Source organism: Gopherus flavomarginatus, chromosome 4, assembly GCF_025201925.1.
Source record: "Gopherus flavomarginatus isolate rGopFla2 chromosome 4, rGopFla2.mat.asm, whole genome shotgun sequence".
NCBI classification, from domain to species: domain Eukaryota; kingdom Metazoa; phylum Chordata; order Testudines; family Testudinidae; genus Gopherus; species Gopherus flavomarginatus.
Genome location: NC_066620.1, coordinates 92,550,035 through 92,569,968, shown reverse-complemented (window position 1 = coordinate 92,569,968; position 19,934 = coordinate 92,550,035). Strand labels below are relative to the sequence as shown.

The following is a 19,934-nucleotide window of genomic DNA, read 5'->3' as shown; positions in this document are numbered from 1 at the left end:
AAAGTGGGGACCACTGAACGCTAAGGATGGGGTGGAGATAAAAGATAATCTGTGCATGGCCTAACACATAAACAAATACTTTGCCTCAGTTTTTAATGTTAATGTTTTAACGAAGAGTTTAGAGGTAGTGACAGGGTAGCTAATGGAAATGAAGATATGGAAATAGAAATTTCCACATCTGAGGTGGAAATCAAAGTTAATGTAAATCAAGCTGAATGGGACTAAATTGGGGGGCCCAGATAATCTCCATCCAAGAATATTAAAGGAACTGGCACATAAAATTGAAGGCCAATAGCAAGGATTTTTAATGGATCTACAAACTCGGAGGTTATACCCTATGGTTGGAGAATTGCTAATATAGTTCCTATTTTTAAGAAAGGGACGAGGGGGGACGTCATCTGGGAAGCTATAGGCCTGTATGACCTCAATTGTATGCAATGTTTTGGAACAAATTTTGAGAGAGAAAGTAGTTAGGGACATAAAGGTTAATAGTAATTGGGATAAAATACAACATGTTTTACTAAAGGTAGATTATGCCAGACCAACCTGATTTCCTTTGAGAGAACTGATTTTTTAGACAAAGGAAATGCATTGGATCTAATTTACCTAGATTTCAGTAGTGTATTTGGTAAGTTCCACATGGGAAATTATTAGTTAAATTGGAGAAAATGGGGATTAATATGAGAATTGAAAGGTTAATAGCAAACTGGTTAAAGAGGAGACTACAGCAGATCATACTGAAAGGTGAACTGTCAGGCTAGAGCAGGGGCGGGCAAACTTTTTGGCCTGAGGGCCGCATTTGGTTTCAGAAATTGTATGGAGGGCTGGTTAGGGGAGGCTGTGCCTCCCCAAACAGGCAGGCGTGGCCCGCCCCCCCCATCTGACCTCCCCTGCTTCTCATCTCTGATGGCCCCCCCCAGACCACTGCCCCATCCAAACCCCCCCCGTTCCCTGACCACCCCTAGACCCCCTTCCCCTAACTGCCCTCTGCTGTCCCATCCAACCCTCCCCTCCTTCCTTACCGGCCCTGCCCGGTACCTCTGCCTCATCCAACCATCCCTTCTCCCTAACAGCATCCAGAACCCTGGCCCCCCTGTTTCCCACTCTCTGACTGCCCTGACCCCTATCCACATCCCAGACCCCTGACCACTCCTTGAACTCCACTGCCCCCTATCCATCCCCTCGCCCCCTTTCCACACTGCCTGGAGCACTGATGGCTGGTGGTGCGACTGCACCATGGCAGGCAGCCACACTGCCCGGTTGGAGCCAGCCACACACCGCGCAGCACAGAACACTGGGTCAGGCTGGGTTCTGTAGCTGCAATGCCCCAGGAGCTCACTGCCCAGAGCACTGCACCGATGGTGCAGTGAGCTGAGGCTGTGTGGGAGGGGGGAATAGTGGGGGATGGACCGGGGGCTAGCCTCCTGGGCCAGGAGCTCAGGGGCTGGGGAGAACGGTCCCGTGGGCTGGATTTGGCGCGTGGGCCGAACTTTGCTCACCTCTGGGCTAGAGTGAGGTTACTAGTGGACTTCCTCAGGAATCCGTGTTGGGACTACTCTTATTTAACATTTTTATTACTGACCATGGCACAAAAACTGGGAGAGTGCTAATGAAATTTGCAGATGAAATAAAGTTGGGAGGTATTGGCAATTTAGAAGTGGACTGGAATATCAGTCAGTCATTTGGATAACTTTGGAAACTGGAGTGATAGAAACGGGGTGACATAGTGCAAAGTGCAAGATCATGCATTGTGGGACTAACAAGAAGTTATTTTGCTACAAGCTGGGGATGTATCATTTGGAAGTGACAGAAGTGAAGAAAGAGCTGGTGTATTGGCTTATCACAGGATGACTATGAGCTGCCAATGTAATGCGGCTGTGAAAAAAGACTAGTGCAGTACTAGAACGCATCAGGCGAGGTATTTCCAGTAGAGATGGGGAAGTGTTAGTACTGTTCTAAAAGGCAAAGGTGTGAGACCTCATCTGGAATACTGTTTAAGGAAGATGAATTCATACTGGAACAGGTGCAGAGAAGGACAACTAGGATGACCTGAGGAATGGAAAATCTACCTTATAAGAGGAGACTCAGAGTTTGACTTATGTAGCCTAGCCAAAAGAACGGTGAGGGGTGATATGATTTCTCTTTATAAATACATCAGATGGATAAATACCAGAGAAAAAGAGGAGTTATTTTAAGTTAAGCACCAGTATGGAGACATGACTGGCCATGAGGCTATAGACTGGCCATCAACAAGTTTAGGCTTGAAATTAGGTGACGGTTTCTAGCTATCAAAGGAGTGAAGTTCTGGAACAGCTTTCCAAGGGGTGCAGTGGGTGCAAAAAAACCCAGCTGGCTTCAGGACTGAGCTTGATAAGTTTAAGGAGAGGATATGATGAAATTGCCTACAATGCAATGTAGCTGATTTGCAACTGCTAGCAGCAAATATCTCCAGTGGCCAGTGATGGGACGCTAGATGGGGAGGGTTCTGAATTACTACAGAGAATTGTTTCCCTAGTGTCTGGCTGGCGGATCTTGCTTGTGTGCTCAGGGCTAACTGATCTCCATATTTGTGATTGGAAAGGAATTTTCTCCTGGATCAGATTATCAGAGACCCTGGGTTTTTTTCCCTTCCTCTGCGGCATGGGTCATTTGCAGATTTAAACTAGTGTAAATGGTGCGATCTCTGTAACTTGAAGTCTTTAAACCATGGTTTGGGGTGAGATGAGGTTCTGTGGCCTGCAGTGTGTAGACGGTCAGACTAGATGGTCATGATGGTCCCTTCTGACCTTAACATCTATGAATCTGAGAGACTTAAATGATTTTTTCAAGTCACTTCCTAAAATGACAGAGGTTCTGTAAAGTAGGGTGACCAGATATCCTGTTTTTAAAGGGACAGTCCAATTTTTTTGGGACTTTTTCTTATATAGGCGCCTATTACACTTCGCCCCCTGTCCCGGTTTTTCCACAGTTGCTATCTGATCATCCTACTGTAAAGAGACTCTCAATAGAGGAGACAAAATAACTAGACAATATATTCTAAAGTCGTCAGTATTACCTCTTTTCATATCTCTGCAGTTAACTCCTAAGTTTTGTATTGTGTGTGTGCGCATGGAGGGGTGAGAGATTTTTGTATGGTTACGGAGATAATACTTTAAAAAAAATAAACCCTTCTAAAGCTTTATGTAAGGGGTTTTGTTTATTTCATTGCTAATAGAACCATAAATTTCCGTGTGTAGTGTAGTCATTCAGCTTTTAAAGTTTATTTTTCTGTGATGTTGTTACAGGTTACTGCAGTAGTCTTAAATAAAGATGGACAGTGAAGAATGCTAGGAATTGTAATGCCTAACTGTATTGTGACTATGAAAATGTTTTTATGTTAAGTCCATGTAACACAAATACTTCAGTTTTTCTTTCTGTCTTTTGAAAAGGATAATCTCTTTATTTTGTTGTGTGTTCTTATACCTGCCTAGCTGCTGATCCAGACAACAGTGTTGTCAACTTGGTGAGAAATGTCAACAGACTGTAGCAAAAAGGACATAAGCAACTGATGCTAAGGGATGGCAATAAATGAGCTCATAGCTTAATATATAGGTTTGTGACATTCTAGCAGCTGGCTTAAGCCCTGCTATTTGTTACTGGGGTACACTAGCCTTAAAAAGGAAGAGAATGCATTGTAGCACTGGGAAGAAAAAAAACAGCTGGTGGGCTTGTCAGTCGGCTTAGTGACAGCAAAGGTCAAACACTTTGGAAGGACAAAAATACACTTTGAAAGACAATGCTTTTATTAGCTGCATTAAATGTACGATATTCATTTACAGATTAGATCATTCTATGAAATGAGTCTAAAACTTTAACTGTTAGTAGTTGGAGGAAGAGAGTAGGAATGAGTACTTTAGTATTTGCAATCTATAGAATAGCTCTCTCGAAATGAATTAGATGTCTTGCATAAGGTGTTTTACTGTGTTTTACCTGGATTCAAACAATTTGTTTTAACATCAGAATTCTGTAGTTATCTTTAAACAAATCTGTAGAAATGCTATAACTGCTTGAATTTGAAGAAGTTTTTAACTTGTTTCTAGATTTTTTAATGTAACTGTCCCTGTTAAAAGATTACATTAAAAAAGCTGTGTATCTAGTTATAACAAAATAAAATGTAAAGGAAAAATTCAGTAGTTGCATAATTAGTGATGGAGAATGCTACCTTAATGTAATTTTTATTTTATGTATTTCTAAAGAAAAGTTGGAGATTTAGAAGGTACTTGTATTTATGACTGTGTTAAACCATGGTAAACATTGTTAAAGGGGAGGGTCACCATCAAGTTATAATCACATTTCTTTCTGAAAACCTACCTACAGCTGTTACAGGTAACACAGATTCCTATAGAATTGTAGAATTATAGGGCTGAAAGCAACCTGAGGTGATTATCTAGTCTAAGCTCCTGTCCTGGGGAAGGATTAAGTGTATCTATAAACAGTCCTTGAAATATTTAAACAAAAAGTCCTTTCTTCCCAACAATCAGGAATTCTGAGCAATATTCCTCCAGAAAAAGGTGCTTTTGCTGATGCCCCACAGAGCCTTCTGCTGGGTTGACAAGGGGCTGAGGTTTATTTCTCCCCAAAATTGTTACCATGGCCCAGCCAGTAGGCAGAAAAGGGTGATGAACCCCTGCTAGCCCGAAGGCTAGAGTGGCAGGCCAGGAGCACTCCACTGCTATGAGAGAGCTCTTGCATAAGGCTTCTCACTGTCACTACCCTCCAAGAGGAGGACTGGGGTGAGGAAGGAGCCTCCTGGCCACCTCTATTAGGGTTACCAACTTTCTGATTGCAGAAAACTGAACATCTTTGCTGCCCCCTGCCCTGTCCCTAGGCCCCATTGCTGCCTTGCCCCTGCTCCAAGGCCCTGCCCCTGCTCACTCCATTCCCCCTCCCTCAGTTGCTCGCTCTCCCCCACCCTCACATATTCATTTTCAGTGGGCTGGGGCAGAGGATTGGGTTGTGGGAGGGGATGAGGACTCTGCCTGAGAGTGCAGGCTCTAAGGTGGGGATGAGGATGAGGGGTTGGGGTGCGGGGGTAGCTGGGGGGCGGAGGCAAGGTGTTTGGAGTGTGGGAGGAAGTCCCTCTGCGTCTCCTAAGTAGAGGTGTGGCCAGGTGACTCTACGCGCTGCCCTGTGTGCAGGTGCTGCCCCTACAGCTCCCATTGGCTGCAGTTCCCGGATAATGGAAGCGATGGAGCTGGCGCTTGGGGCAGGTGCAGCACGTGGAGCCCCCTGGCTGCCCCTGTGCCTGGGAGCCAGAGTGGGGACATGCCACTGCTTCTGGGAGCTGTGCAGAACCAAGGCAGGCAGGGCCTTAGCTCTGCTGCGCCGCCAACTTGGACTTTTAATGGCTCGGTCAGCAATGCTGACTGGAGCCATCAGTCCCTTTTCAACTGGGAGTTCTGGTTGAAAACTGGATGTCTGGCGACCCTAAACCCCATGGAGGACCCTGGGAGGGTGGGTGGGCGGGCAGGTGGGGGTCCGACCACCCCAACAGAGCCCATTGCTGGGCTGGTGGAACAACAGGAACCCCTAAACTATCTAATGCCTGAGTAGCTGGGATTCCCTTTAAGGCCTCTGTTGGGGATCCCATGCTCTCCTCTAGGAAGCAGTATCCCATATTTCAGGGGCTGAAGGTAGCATCTCACAGGACATTGTACTCCTAACAGTATAGGGCCTCACCTGCCTAAGCCTGATGAGAGATGGATCTCCCCTTAACAAGAAAAGCTATCTCCCTGACTTTCTGCAAATTTAGGAAGGTAGTGGTTGTACCTTCCAAATAGTAACACAGTTTAATCTTCCCAATCTAAAGTACTAAAAACCTGTATTTTAAAATGAAAGGTTAGCTTCAACAGTATCTAATAGCACTTTAATTCATTTACATATGATAGGATTTTTTAAACCTTGAATAAAACAAATTAGAGAAATCCATTTTCAGCTTTTTACTTTGTGCATTGGATAGTACATTGTATATAGTTAGATTGTTCTGTTTATGGTCATTTGCACATCCTCTTTGATGCACTAGTATGGTGACATCATTCATGTTGCTCTTCCAGTCTATTTTAAACTAGCTTTATAACCTTCCTATCAAGCCTCAACTATAAGCTCTTTAAGGTAGATGTAAGTATGGTTATTTATGCCCAACTTAGTGAAACAATAATAATGAAAACTTAAATTTTCATGATGTACCATATTAAAACCCAGGCCTATTGCTTCAGTACTTTAACTTCCAATTATAAAAAGGAAGAGTAAAAATTACATCCTGTTTGCATTTTATACATGAAATGTTTGACATTGAATAGCTTGGTAAACTTGCCTTTATAGCTTCAGTAACTATGTATTTGCAACTTCTTATATTGTAATACAGTTCTCTGTCTACAGGAGTGTTTGATTTTGAAAACTGAAATTAGAGGCATGCAGTTTCATTTGATTGTATAGTCCATAATTTATGTTGAGGAACTTGTTTTTAAATTTATTAGTCTTCAAATTTAAGTCAGTTTATCTGACTCTTACTGACAGTACTCTTGTAGAAAACAGTATGGCCAGTACAAATTGCACTTGTTTCCTTTCCAGTTGACACTTTAACATACAGTTTCGTTCTATGGTGACAGTGTCGCTAATCTTTATAAAAACAAAACCCCTTTCCATTTTAATTAAAATATACTGTTTCCTACCCCTTGTTCTACAAACAACTGCATTAGTACCAAAAACATCTTTTATATCCATACTATATAATTATCATTTCAGAACAAAGAAGAGTGAAACAGTCAGCATAAATAAATATTGGCACTAGCCTATCAAAGTTAGTATTTAATAGTGACCCTTTTAGTTTGTCATTTTGTTTTTATCTTAAGCTAAGAATGTGCATGGAATATTTTTCTTTGCATAAATGCTTTTGTTTGCCCGTTAGGTTGATCATATTTTGAAAATAACTGCAACGTGAGGGGAGGAAGGGATGTTTTTAGAAGCCCATGAGTAGGACCGATATTAGATTTATTTGGTTCGTGGCTGGTTGTGGGGGGAACCTTACCAAACTAGCAATAGAAACGTGGTGAGGAAAGGCTGACTTTTTTAAATTTTTTCCCCTTCGGTACCCTATCCTTGCATCAGTGCCTATATGTAGGCCATCAGGGGTGGAGATGAACATGGAAGATGTTATGGGGGTGAGGAGGAGGTTGAAAAAAATGTTAGTGCGCAGGATGGTAACATATTCATCTCAAGGTTTACATAGGTGTGCTGGATTTTTGTGACAAGAGTTAAGATGCCAATCTAAATGCTGTTAGTTATGGTCTAGTAACTAACACTTGCAAAAACCCAACTTATATTTTTATTGAAGAAGCAGTACGTTATGCACCCTATCTAGCTGTAATGCATTACAGGTTTTGACAAGTAGCTGATATTTAGAGTCTGCTGTTACATGCATACATATTTTTAAGCATACTTACAAATTCTACATATTAGATAAAATATAACTTTAAAAAAAACCTTTTAGACCTAAGGGTAAAATACAGGAACTACTTTACAGTAATCTTCAGATAGAGAGTTGGTTGCTAATCTCAAATAGCTAAGAGAATCTGTTAGGAATGTGAAGAACTGTAATAGGATGAATTGTATGTTTAAGTGCATTATTTTGTTCCTAGACCGTACCATAGAGAAGTCTTGATAAAGGTTGTGTATTACCATTATTAAAATGACCTGGAAAACTAGTCTGGCTTTATACATCTGATCCATTGCATTTAAATGGGGATTTTAAAGCTGTTTGTCAGTTAAACAAGCTCTCAAAGCATTCAGTGCATAGGTTATTAGAGGTGAATAATGTGGATTTAAAGGATTTAGTAATTCATTCTAAATCCCAGCTGCATTTATTCATTTTTATTATTTGCTTTTAAAAAGGGTCTTTTTAAGTATGGGAACCCCTGTTGCTGAGTAGAATCTATATTTTACCAAGATCACAGGGATTATCTGGTTAGTCTAGATTAGAGATACAGTGATCAAACAATCATTCAGAGCCTTTTGAATTGACTGCCATTGACCTTTCTATCAAAGCAAAAACGAATGTATGTAATTTGGTAATTCTGAGAGGTTTCCTTTAGCAGTAAAATAATCTTGCTGAATTCTTTGGCATCTTTGAGTGGAATACCTTGTATATAAAGTAGAGGAGAAATCTCTTAAAATAATGCTATATTTTGATATTGTACTGTTTTTGTGAAAATCTGGTGGCTTTTATTTTGCTTAACCTTAGCAAGCAATTCAAAATATATTTATTCTAATGTGGCATGTAACATTTAATTGCATCTGGCTCAGATATTGATAAAGTAAATTTAAATCCCCCTAGAATTATAAATTATTGTAGCATGCAAGCTACCTTGACAAGTTTTAACCTAATTTTCTTATCATGTAGTTTTGAATTTGTAACCAGTGTTACATTTTGTGTAATCCAGATTGTTGGAAACTGAAATTCTAACATTTTACAGCACTTTTTGTAAGTGTTTTTGAAATCCTAGCTCTGTTTACTGTTGGCTTTGAACTATAAATCCACAGCAGAACTATGTAATAAAGCCAATTTTTGCATTGCAGAAGCCTCTGAGATATTCCTGAGTGAAACCAGAAATATCTCTTGGGAGACATTTTTGATCTGTAAATAAGAAAAGGATTTTTTTTTCAAGTGACCTGTGTGCTTTTCTCAGTTCTTCAGTGGAATCCTGATTATCACAGCTACTTCCCTGGCAGATTCTCTGAAATATAAAGGCAGGATATAAATCTGACTTTGTCTGTTTTGTGGTTGACCCTGGTTTTAGATCTGTCAGAAGTTTGTGCTTGTAAATGAGGCATGATTTCATGTGAATAACTAGCAATTGAAAAGTATAACCATGTTTCTCACAGCTAGATTGATTCTGATCTATACTGATTTAAGCACTTTTTTGAACAATCACAATTCTTCTCTAAGGCATGACAGAGCCATCCAGTGCTGCCATATTTTGTAGAGAGGCTTAACAAGTGTCCTTTGGGTAAACAGTGGAAAGTGAAACTATCCAGAGAAAAAGTAAACTTGTAAACATTGTTAATATAAAAGTGTAACTCAAAACTAACAAGTTTTTGGCCAAGCATCACAAACAAGATTGAGATTTAACTCTGTTCCCCAGAGATTTATTGATTATGCTTGTCCTGTAAGGCTGAGGGGTTTAAAAGCATCTTGAAAATAAACCAAATGTGACTTTCCCTTCTAAAAGCATGAAATTCGGAGCTTAAATTGAGTTCCTCAAACTGAAATTGCAACAATTATATATCTCATGTGTAGTTTCTGTTTTCATACTAGACGGAAGCGAGCTAAAGTTCCAGTGAAGAACAGAAAGACACTGGAAGAGTCCATTTTAGTGTCGAGTGGTACTGCAATAACTTGTGTCCTTCTGAAGAGGGGCTTATGTTAACAAGAGCAGGGCAGTTTTTGTTTTGATGAATTGTTTGTTTGCTGATAATGTAGTTTCAGGTCAACCAAGACTATTTGTGAATCTCATGTGAGTTTTTTAAATAGTCTCCCCTCCCCACTCCCATGGGGTGGGGAGGGGCAGTAGATGCACAAGAGAATTTAGGTGCCATTCTCAAATCTTGTGGTGGTGGTACCCCCCTCTTATATTCCATAGCCTCAGGGTTAGAACACTCATCTAGGATGTGGGAGAGATGCAGGCTCAAGTCCCCACTCTGCCTGTTTCAGAGCAAGGATTTGAACTTGGATATCCCACCCTCCAGAAAAGTGCTCTAATCATCAGACTATTCGCTAGTCTGGGGTGTGGTTTCTCATCTTTTCCTTTTTAAATACTTAAATATTCATTGTGCTGGGGAGAGAGAGTGGAAATAACTCTATAGCCTGGTGCTTAATGTACTAACTTGGGAAGGAAGGCATTTGGGTTCTAGTCCCCGCTCCAATGAACAACTTCAACAGGAGAGATTGAGATCCACCCCAGAATACCCTGTAGCTCAGTGGTTAGAGTAGTGTGGGAAACCCACGTTCAAATCTCTGCTTTGAATTTGGATAGGGTGAGAATGGAATCTGGGTCTCCAATGTCCCATATGAGTGCTCGAGCCATAGTACTATATACAATTTAAGGGGGGCTCCTCCTTCACTGGTTTTAAGAACATAAGAACAGCAATACTGTGTCAGACCAGAGATCCATCTAGCGCAGTATTCTGTCTTCCAACAGTGGCCAGTGCGAGGTGCCCCAGAGGGAACGAAAAGAACATGTAATCATCAAGTGATCCATCCCCTGTTGCCCATTCCCAGCTTCTGGCAAACAGAGGCATCCCTGTCCATCCTGGCTAATGGCCATTGATGGACCTAGCCTCCTTGAATTTATCTAGTTATTTTTTTGAATGGCATTTCCAAATTTCCTTTATTTTTAATAAAACAAAGTGCAAAAAAATGCAAGGTTTATTTTGGATGGAACAAAGCATTTCAACCTAAACTTTTTGTTTGTGTTTGTTTCACTGAGATAACCAATATAGTTTTGTTTAAGGTTGATCTGAAACAATATTTCCCCCAAATTTGGCCAGTGAACTGTAAGATCACTTATTCAAACAACACTAATGTTAACCCCCACTGTGAAATGGTTGGAAGTTCTAGTCCTGCTGATTGCGGAAAGGAACCCTTTTACAGGCTCTCCCTCAGGTAGATTCTGAAGCTAGAATCAGACTTCGGAGTATACTTCTGAAAAGGATATTCAGTCAGCACAAATGATAGAGCAGACTCTCATAGATGAAAGTTTCTGAGCAATAACTATTGTTAATAACTAGTTTTCTAATATTGGTCCAAATGCTCATTACAAGAGTCCAGCCTTGAGGTCCTGAAGGCATGCATTACTGATGTCCAAGAGGGAAAGTCTGCAGTTTTCAAATCTTTGAGAGAAAAAGCTGTTACTGTCCATGGAAACTTTAGTTTCTGAGTCAGGGTTTTGGTGAAAAAGATTCACAAATTGAGTTCCTTACCAACTTGTGTATAACAGTTCCCATCAGACATGGCAGTTCCTGGGCAAGCAGGATCCCCCACCAACAGTAAGTCTCTTGTGTTGAGTATCAGAGGGGTAGCTGTGTTAGTCTGGATCTGTAAAAGCAGCAAAGAGTCCTGTGGCACCTTATAGACTAACAGATGTTTTGGAGCATGAGCTTTCGTGGGTGAATACCCACTTCGTCAGATGCACGTGGTCGAAATTTCCAGGGGCAGGTATATATATATATATATGCAGGCAAGCTAGAGATAATGCAGTAGTTCAATCAGGGAGGATGAGGCCCTGTTCTAGCAGTTGAGGTGTGAAAACCAAGGGAGGAGAAACTGGTTTTGTAATTGGCAAGCTGTCATAACTCTCCTACTCAGATCTGAACCTTAGAGTTCAGAACATGAGAAGCTAGCATGAAACCTCCAAACTTAATTACCAGCTTGGATCTGATATCGCTGCCACCAGCCAGAATTCCAGTGTCTGGCTCACTCTGGTCTCCCCAAAACCTTCCCTGGGGAACCCCCAAGACTCAGGTGCCCTGAGTCTCACCACAAAGGGAAATAACCCACTTCCCTTCTCCCTCTTTACCTCCTCCCAGATTTCCCCGCCCTGGGTACTCTAGGAGATTCCCTGCTTCAAGTCCTTGAAACACAAGTACCGAGAGATCAATCTCTCTCTCCCCTCATCCAGAGGGTATGCAAAGTCAGACTTAGTAAATCTAACACAAAGAGATTCTCTCTTTCCTCCCCTGTCGTCTTCCTCCCACCAATTCCCTGGTGAGCTGCAGACTCAATCCCCTTGATCCCCCACTAAAAAAAAATCCACAGGTCTTAAAAAGAAAGCTTTATATAAAAGGAAAGGAAAAGACATAAAATGGTCTCTGTATCAGGTGACAATATACAGGGTCAATTGCTTAACAGAAAAAATGAATAAACAGCCTTATCCAAAAAGAATGCAATTTAACACATTCCAGCAACTACACACATGTAAATACAAAAAAACAATATAAACCTATTGTCTTACTATCCTTGTACTTACAACTTGGAAACAGAAGATTAGAAAGCCTGGAGATAGAAAGATCACTCTCAGAGCCGAGAGGGTCACCGAACCAAGACAAAGAACTCACACCCAGAACTTCCCTCCACCCAGATTTGAAAGTCTTGTTTCCTGGTTGGTCCTCTGGTCAGGTATTTGGTTCCCTTTGTTAACCCTTTACAGGTAAAAGAACATTAACCCTTAGCTATCTGTTTATGACACGCCCCCCAAATTGGAGACAGGGGGAACCTCACTGGCGGCGATTTCCTCCTAGAACTTTAAAATAAACAGATTAATACAACACATGCACCTTTACATATACCACTAAGTATATAACTAACAGACGTTTACATTTTAAGAACACTTTTCAACTACTGGATTCTGGGAAACTTTCACGAGAGAATGCATCAGCTACTTTGTTAAAAGCTCCTGAAATGTGCTGAATTTCAAAATCAAAATCTTGGAGAGCTAAACTCCAACGAAGAAGTTTCTTGTTGTTCCCCTTGGCAGTATGAAGCCACTTTAGCGCAGCATGGTGAGTTTGTAGCTAGAACCGCCGTCCCCAAACATATGGGCGTAGCTTTTCCAGGGCGTACACAATGGCGTAGCATTCCTTTTCACTGACTGACCAGTGACTTTCCCTCTCAGACAGTTTCTTGCTGAGAAAAACGACAGGATGGAAGTTGTGATCCGTTGCTTCCTGCATGAGAACTGCTCCTATACCACGCTCAGATGCATCTGTGGTGACTAGGAATGGCTTGTCAAAGTCCGGGACCCTGAGCACAGGGTCAGACATGAGCGTCGCCTTAAGTTGGGTAAAGGCCTTTTGACACTCATCAGTCCACTTAACTGCATTTGGCTGGGTCTTTTTGGTCAGGTCGGTCAGTGGGGCAGCGATTTGGCTGTAGTGTGGTACAAATCGCCTGTAGTACCTGGCCAAGCCTAAGGAGGATTGAACCTGTTTGTTTGACTTTGGGACAGGCCACTTTTGGATAGCATCCACCTTGGCCTGTAGGGGGTTTATGGTTCCTCTACCCAGAAACCAGTAGGAATATCATTTTCTTTTCCTCTGCTAGGGCTTTTAAGCAGACAGAAAGGCTTTGGTTTTAAAAAGAACCAGACACAATTTTTTTTTCTGTTCTCTAGTTGCAGTTTGGCTTGCATATTAAGCAAGGAACTATTAAGGTTGACAAGGGGTCTTTTGTTAAACTATAGCACTCCGATTGAGAGTCAAGTACCCAGCACAATACACATGCAAATAAAGTGGTTTTTCTGGTTTACTTTACATTTAAAAGATTAGCTAGAGGAAGGAAAAAAAAAGACACTTTTGCTAGGCAGACCCCAGGAGACAACAGAGAGCAGCAGTTCCAACAATAAACACCAGAGGGCATCCCAACACAAAAAAACAGGAACCATGACTTCCAAGGCAAAACAGGATGCAGAGGAACAAATCGAAAAGGCAGACCACAGGCGAGATATTGGAAAAAAACTAGAAGAGATGGAGCTGAGAGAAAGAGAAAGAGAGGCAGCCTACAAAAGAGAGCAAGCAGCTAAAGAGGCAGACCACCAAAGACAGCTGGAACTCCAGAGGGAGACCTACCGGCAGGCCCTGGAATTAGAAAAGGCTAAGCAACAGAACACAGCCAATCCTAACAACCCTGCACCAATGATTGTTCCAAATCACAGGAAATTTCCCACCTACAAGGCAGGTGATGACACTGAGGCCTTCTTAGAAAATTTTTGAAAGGGCCTGTCTTGGATACAGCATCCCTGAAGACCAGTACATGGTAGAGCTGAGGTCACAGCTCAGTGGACCCTTAGCAGAGTTGGCGGCTGAAATGCCAAAGGACAGAATGAACGATTATAAACTGTTTCGAACCAAGGCCAGATTCAGAATGGGGATAACCCCGGATCATGCCAGTCGGCGTTTCAGAACCCAAAAGTGGAAACCAGATGTGTCATTTCCCAAACACGCCTACTACGTTGGGAAAAATTATGAGGCCTGGATATCAGGAAACAATGTTAAATCCTTGGACGAACTGCACCTCCTCATACAAATGGAGCAGTTCTTGGATGGTGTTCCTGAGCACATAACATGATACATACAAGATGTAAAACCCAAAAATCTCACCGAGGCAGGGGAGATTGGAGCCAAATGGATAGAAGTGGCAGAAAGCAAGAAAGCTACTGTCAAGGGGAATGAATACCCCAGGGGGCACACTGACAATAAACCCTACAACCGAGGGCAACCCAAGACCCCTCCTACAACCCAAAGAAAGCCACAGGCAACCTATTCTTCCACCTCACCAGTCTCCAGTAACCCACCTCGACCCAGTGACCAGTCAGCTGGAAGATGTTTTAAGTGTAAAGAACTGGGACATATAAAGGCTAACTGCCCAAAGAACCCCAACCCAACCGAGTGCAGTTCATTACACCACCCTCACACCAAAGATCCCCAGGCCCAGATGCCTCTCAAATACCCTTGGAGGAAAGGGAAACTTTGAGAGTGGGCGGAAAGAAGGTTACTGCGTGGAGAGACACGGGGGCACAAGTGTCAGCTATCCACCAATCCTTCGTAGACCCCAAATTCATCAACCCAAAGGCCCAAGTGACAGTTTACCCCTTCATGTCACAAGCTGTAGACTTGCCTACAGCTGAACTGCCTGTCCACTACAAAGGCTGGTCAGGAATGTGGACTTTTGCAGTCTATGACAATTATCCCATCCCCATGCTACTGGGGGAAGACTTGGCCAACCAGGTGAAGCGGGCCAAGAGAGTGGGAATGGTTACACGTAGCCAAACCAGGCAAGCTTCCAGACACATTCCTGTTCCTGACCGTCCACAGAGGCCCCATCTGTGTTACAAGAGACCCAGACAGAGGTAGTGGACCTGGATCCTGTGCCAACAACGGAAACAGCCACAGTGCTTCCAGTCCCAGATCAGGAACTGGAAAAGCAGCCAGCACCAGAACTGGTGCCAGCACTGACGACAGTGCTTGCAAATCCATCTTCAACCCCAACGCCAGAGGGCGCCAGCGAGCCTGAACTGGCAGACAACCACACCCAAGAGGCTCAGCCAGAGCCTGAAATAACCCCTGGTGCACCAGTGGAAAGCGGCTCACCAGCAGCGGAAACAACCCCCTCACCTACATCGCTTCCAGAGGGACCAAGCCCAAGTCCCCAGTCTAAGGAAGAACTGGTGTCTCCAGTTTCAAGGGAACAGTTCCAGACTGAGCAGGAAGCAGATGACAGCCTTCATAAAGCTTGGGTGGCGGCACGGAGCACCTCACCACCGCTCAGTTCTTCTAATCGATCCCGGTTTGTTGTAGAACAAGGACTTTTATACAAGGAGACTCTTTCTGGGGGACACCAGGAAGACTGGCACCCGCAAAAACAGTGGGGGGTTCCAGCTAAGTACTGGGAAAAGCTCTTAAGCTTAGCCCATGATCATCCCAGTGGCCATGCTGGGGTGAACAGAACCAAAGACCGTTTGGGCAAGTCCTTCCACTGGGAGGGGACGGGTAAGGACGTTGCCAAGTATATCCGGTCTTGTGAGGTATGCCAAAGAGTGGGAAGGCCCCAAGACCAGGTCAAGGCCCCTCTCCAGCCACTCCCCATAATTGAGGTCTCATTTCAGCGAGTAGCTGTGGATATTCTGAGTCCTTTCCCAAAAAAGACCCCCAGAGGAAAGCAGTACGTACTGACTTTCGTGGATTTTGCTACTCGGTGGCCGGAAGCAGTAGCTCTAAGCAACACCAGGGCTAAAGCTCTGTGCCAGGCCCTAACAGACATTTTTGCCAGGGTAGGTTGGCCCTCTGACATCCTTACAGATTCAGAATCTAATTTCCTGGCAGGGACCATGAAGGAACTATGGGAAACTCATGGGGTGAACCACTTGGTTGCCACCCCGTGCCACCATCAAACCAATGGCCTAGTGGAAAGTTTTAATGGACCTTTGGGGGCCATGATACGTAAATTCATCCATGAACATCTAGTGTTGCAGCAGTTGCTTTTTGCCTACAGGTCTGTACCACATCCCAGTTTAGGGTTTTCACCGTTTGAACTTGTGTATGGTCACGAGGTTAAGGGGCCATTACAGTTGTTGTAGCCGTGTTAGTCTGGATCTGTAAAAGCAGCAAGGAATCCTGTGGCACCTTACAGACTAACAGACGTTTTGGAGCATGAGCTTTCATGGGTGAATACCCACTTCGTCAGATGCATGTGGTCGAAATTTCTAGGGGCAGGTATATATATGCAAGCAAGCTAGAGATAATGAAGTAGTTCAATTATGGAGGATGAGGCCCTGTTCTAGGAGTTGAGGTGTGAAAACCAAGGGAGGAGAAACTAGTTTTGTAATTAGCAAGCCATTCACAGTCTTTGTTTAATCCTGAGGTGATGGTGTCAAATTTGCAGATGAACTGAAGCTCAGCAGTTTCTCTTTGAAGTCTGGTCCTGAAGTTTTTTTGCTGCAGGGTGGCCACCTTAAGGTCTGCTATAGTGTGGCCAGGGAGATTGAAGTGTTCTCCTACAGGTTTTTGTATATTGCTATTCCTAATACCTGATTTGTGTCCATTTATCCTTCTCCGTAGCGACTGTCTGATTTGGCCGATGTACATAGCAGAGGGGCATTGCTGGCATATGATGGTGTATATTACATTAGTGGACGTGCAGGTGAATGAACTGGTGATGGTGTGGCTGATCTGGTTAGGTCCTGTGATGGTGTCGCTGGTGTAGATATGTGGGCAGAGTTGGCATTGAGGTTTGTTGCATGGATTGGTTCCTGAGCTAGAGTTCCTATGGTGTGGTGTGCAGTTACAGGTGAGAATATGTTTCAGGTTGGCAGGTTGCCTGTGGGCGAGGACTGGCCTGCCACCCAAGGCCTGTGAAAGTGTGGGATCATTGTCCAGGATGGGTTGTAGATCCCTGATGATGCGTTGGAGAGGTTTTAGCTGGGGACTGTATGTGATGGCCAGTGGAGTCCTGTTGGTTTCTCTCTTGGGTTTGTCTTGCAGTAGGAGGCTTCTGGATACACATCTGGCTCTGTTGATCTGTTTCCTTATTTCCTCGTGCGGATATTGTAGTTTTGAGAATGCTTGGTGGAGATTTTGTGTTGGTCTCTGTCTGAGGGGTTAGAGCAGATGCGGTTGTACCTCAGTGCTTGGCTGTAGACAATGGATCGTATGATGTGTCCGGGATGAAAGCTGGAGGCGTGAAGATAGGCATAGCGGTCGATAGGTTTTCGGTATAGGGTGGTGGTAATGTGACCATCACTTATTTGCACTGTGGTGTCTAGGAAGTGGACCTCCTATATAGATTGGTCCAGGCTGAGGTTAATAGTGGGGTGGAAGCTGTTGAAATCGTGGTGGGATTTTTCCAGAGACTCCTTCCCATGAATCCAGATTATGAAGATGTCATCAATGTAGCGTAGGTAGAGAAGGGGCGTGAGTGGATGAGAGCTGAGGAAGCTTTGTTCCAGGTCGGCCATAAAAATATTGGCATATTGTGGGGCCGTGCGGGTGCCCATAGCGGTGCCACTGATCTGGAGATATATATTGTCATCAAATTTGAAATAGTTGTGTGTGAGGATAAAGGCACAGAGCTCAGCAGCCAGTTGTGCTGTGGCATCATCAGGGATACTGTTCCTGACCGCTTGTATTCCATCTGTGTGTGGGATGTTCGTGTAGAGAGCCTCTACATTCATGGTGGCTAGGATAGTGTTTTCTGGAAGGTCACCAATGCATTGTAGTTTCCTCAGGAAATCAGTGGGGTCACGGAGATAGCTGGAAGTGCTGGTGGCATAGGGTCTGAGTAGAGAGTCCACATATTCAGACAGTCCTTCAGTGAGAGTTGCAATGCCCAAGATGATGGGGCATCGAGGATTTCCGGGTTTGGGGATCTTGGGTAGTAGATAGAATAACCCTGGTTGGGGCTCTAAGGGTATGTTGATTTGTTCCGGTGTTAGTGTAGGGAGTGTCCTGAGTAGATGTTGCAGTTTCTTAGTGTATTCCTCAGTGGGGTCTGAGGGAAGTGGCCTGTAGAATTTGGTGTTGGAGAGTTGTCTGGCAGCCTCCTTTTGATAGTCAGACCTGTTCATGATGACAACAGCACGTCCTTTATCAGCCTCTTTGATGATAATGTCTGGGTGGTTTCTGAGGCTGTGGATGGCATTGCGTTCCACACGACTTAGGTTATGCGGCAAGCGATGTTGTTTTTCCACAATTTCTGCCTGTGCACGTCGGCGGAAGCATTCAATGTATAGGTCCAGACTGTCATTTCGACCCTCAGGAGGAGTCCATGTGGAGGAGTTCTTCTTGTGCTGTTGGTGGGAGGGTACTTGTGTATCAGTGCGCTGTTCATTGTTGTCCTGAAAGTATTCTTTGAGTCGGAGACGGCGGAAGTAGGCTTCCAGATCGCCGCAGAACTGTATCATGTTGGTGGGGGTGACAGGGCAGAAAGAGAGTCTCCGAGATAGGACAGACTTTTCTTCTGGGCTGAGTGTGTAGTTGGATAGATTGACGATATTGCTGGGTGGGTTGGGGGTACCACGGTTGTGGCCCCATGAGGCAGATAGGAGTTTAGACAGCTTACAGTCCTTTTTCTTTGTAGAGAGATGAAGTGAATAATGTAGATCTCCTGTCTTATTTTAGTGAAGTCTGTTTGTATGGAAGTTTGGTTATTAATGAGGTTCCAGGTTGGAGAACTCTCTTTTGATGTTTTCCTGTTTGCTGTATAGGATGCTGATGAGGTAGTTCCTCAGTTTCTTTGATAGAGTATGGCATAATCTCTCACTGTGGTCTGTGTAGTATGTAGATAGCAGGATTTTTTACCTTTAGTCCATTTGGTATGATGGCCTCAAGTAAAAACTCTACAGGGTAGATAGGACTTATTCCTGTATGATTCCATACATTAGCCCTCCATGCCAGTGAATAAATTACATGTCACTGAGCTGTGCCTCCTTGAAAGAACTGAACCACTTCAGGTTGTTCTTACCTGTGCAGTTGGATTAGCTTTTGATACCATAGTATTTAAACCTGGTTTTCTCTAAGTAATGCTGCACTCTCTGCTTTCTAGTCATCTTAACAGACCAGCACGTTTCTCCTAGAAATGCTACTGAGGCTCTACAGGTGAAGTTATTTGGAAATTCAAGATTAATCATTATTTAATTTAGAAACAAAAAAAAATCTGTCATGTTGAGAAACTTTACAAATTTTCATTTTTTATCCAAAATTCCATTATATTGAACTAACTGTGGCCATGTCTACATCTAAAATTTTGCAGCGCTGGTTGTTACAGCTGTATTAGTACAGCTGTATAGGGCCAGCGCTGCAGAGTGGCCACACTTACAGCAACCAGCGCTGCAAGTGGTGTTAGATGTGGCCACACTGCAGCGCTGTTGGGCGGCTTCAAGGGGGGTTCGGGGAACGCGAGAGCAAACCGGGAAACGAGACCAGCTTCGCCGCGGTTTGCTCTTGCGTTCCCCGAACCACCCTGCAAACCGCAGGGAAGGAGACCTGCTTGTTCGGGGAACGCGAGAGCAAACCGTGGCGAAGCTGGTCTCCTTTCCCGGTTTGCTCTCGCGTTCCCCGAACCACCCTGCAAACCGCAGGGAAGGAGACCTGCTTGCTTGGGGGTTCGGGGAACGAGCGAGCAAACCGGGAAAGGAGACCAGCTTCGCCGCGGTTTGCTCTCGCGTTCCCTGAACCACCCTGCAAACCGCAGGGAAGGAGACCTGCTTGTTCGGGGAACGCGAGAGCAAACCGCGGCGAAGCTGGTCTCCTTTCCCGGTTTGCTCTCGCGTTCCCCGAACCACCCTGCAAACCGCAGGGAAGGAGACCTGCTTGCTCGGGGGTTCGGGGAACGAGAGAGCAAACCGGGA

The 19,934-nt window shown here is 43.9% G+C and overlaps 1 protein-coding gene and 1 long non-coding RNA gene across 10 annotated transcripts in view; one reads left to right on the top strand and one right to left on the bottom strand.

Moving 5' to 3' along the window:
• LOC127049018 (uncharacterized) overlaps positions 1-12,144 on the bottom strand; it is a 252,220-nt gene extending 240,076 nt beyond the window's left edge. Inside the window, exon 1 of the long non-coding RNA XR_007773853.1 lies at positions 12,036-12,144. This is a non-coding gene — a long non-coding RNA (uncharacterized LOC127049018). The remainder of the gene's footprint in view (positions 1-12,035) is intronic.
• QKI (QKI, KH domain containing RNA binding) overlaps positions 1-19,934 on the top strand; it is a 349,081-nt gene that overhangs the window by 124,764 nt on the left and 204,383 nt on the right. The gene's annotated exons all lie outside the window — the stretch shown is intronic.